This window comes from Chrysochloris asiatica, unplaced genomic scaffold (assembly GCF_000296735.1).
Source record: "Chrysochloris asiatica unplaced genomic scaffold, ChrAsi1.0 scaffold00653, whole genome shotgun sequence".
NCBI lineage: Eukaryota > Metazoa > Chordata > Mammalia > Afrosoricida > Chrysochloridae > Chrysochloris > Chrysochloris asiatica.
Genome location: NW_006409171.1, coordinates 155,492 through 157,408, shown reverse-complemented (window position 1 = coordinate 157,408; position 1,917 = coordinate 155,492). Strand labels below are relative to the sequence as shown.

The 1,917-nt window shown below is 37.2% G+C and overlaps 1 pseudogene; it reads right to left on the bottom strand.

The window, feature by feature from the left end:
• The window catches only part of LOC102824726, a 6,672-nt pseudogene extending 5,539 nt beyond the window's left edge, over positions 1–1,133 (bottom strand).
• Between the last annotated feature and the right edge of the window lie 784 nt (positions 1,134–1,917).

Below are 1,917 nucleotides of genomic sequence, written 5' to 3'. Positions count from 1 at the left end.
AGCGACCCTGTACAGGGTTTCCGAGGGTGTAAATCTTTACGGGAGTAGAAAGCCTCATCTTTCTCCCGCGGAGCAGCTGGTAGTTTCGAACCGCTGACATTAAGGTTCACAGCCCGATTCGTAACCACTACGCTACCAGAGCTCCTTAAGTAGCACCAATAATATTACCGGAGGCAGACATTATCTTTGGAAGAAAGAGAGTATGGTGGAGAATACAGAAAAGATATATTCTGCATGCATATTACATGGTTATAAATGTCACTGAGTGGGTTCTGGCTCATAGTGACCCTGTATAGGGTTTCCAAGAATGACTGGTGAGCTGGAACCACTAATCTTGAAGTTCAAATCAAACTTGCAGTCCAGTGATTTAATCCATAGTGCCACACCAGGACTTATTTACTATAAATTGGAATTTTTAAAATTTTTATTACAATATCTGGGATATTATGATCAATACAAATGTTTACTAATTTTATATATGGTTTTTATTGTGGGCTGTAGAGTTGATTCTGACTCATAGCCACTATACATAGGGTTTTAGAGGAATAGATCCTTACTGGAGAAGAAAGCCTCATGTTTCTCCTGAAGAATGGCTGGCAGTTTCAAACAGCTCTATTGAAATACATATTTAGAGGATTTATCTGGATCTCCATCTCCTTTCCTTGAGTTCTGAGTGAGACTGCTGTGAGACTATAAAGATAAACTAAACCAGAAATATAAGATGAAATGGCAAACGTGTCTCTACCACAATCACTACAAGAATGCAATAAATGTAAAAAAAAAAAAAAAAAAGTTTATGAGTCATATTTGATTACATTAATGCTCAACATGAAAATCATTCTTGCTATTTTACAGACAGAGCAAGACACTAGCAGAATAATGCTGATATTGGTGTAAAAATGAAAGAATACCTGGCAAGAAAATGATAGACAAAGAAGATTCTCATGAGAAAGTTTCTTCCACTCATACCCTGCATGTATTTTATCAACATGGATCATTCTCCTGGATGTGCATGTAATAAAACACAAGTCATCCTTTGTAAATTAGAAGTAGGAGACTTTAGGTTACCTGACTGGCATCCTTGAGGAATGATGTCTGACATCTACTTTGGATGTAGACAACAGAAGATCCATCTTCTGGAAAGACAGAGGGTCTGAGTGAAATACAAGACTTCTGTATAAAAATGGCCATCTCTGGGAAGAAGGTGATTTGTTCTAGCTCCATACAGAGGTAGGACTCTTAAGTAAGATTTCACAGGCTATTTGATCTCTGTATCTCTGGAGGCTCACTATTCAAAGATCCTCATTACGCCAACATGTTTTTTTTTTTTTTTTTTTTTTTTTGGTCATTCTGATCCCAGGGCAGTGCAAATCTTGAAAGACCAAGACTTTAGAAGGTGAATTTCAGGATTGTGGTGTTCCTGGCATTGTGAGATAAGGTGCATGCCATTCACTTCTCTCCAACTCTTTCTGCTCATTTACAAGTTGCATCCCTTGTACACATGTACCGACCAGAGTTTTCAGTTCTGTATCAGTATTTTCTTTCCCTCAGTAACTCATGGTTTGGATTTTCTAAGTATAATCAAACATATCTTGTTATAGTTAATGTTATCATCAAACCTAAACTGAATACTGGTGTGGGAGTGTGGTTTCCATGTTGTTGTTTTATGCCCTCAAATGGGACCCAATGCAGAGTGACACTGTATAGGGTTTCTGAGGAGCACCTAGTGAGTTTGAAATGTCGACCTTGGTTCAAACCAACTTTGCATTCCAGCACATTAACCCACAGTGACACACCATGACTCCATAGTTATAGTATCAATATATAAATATGTATACAAGTATAGGTAAGACACTGTAAAAATGCACATTCACTAAAATTTCTTCTAAGAATATTTGACAGTTTAATAAAACTTAA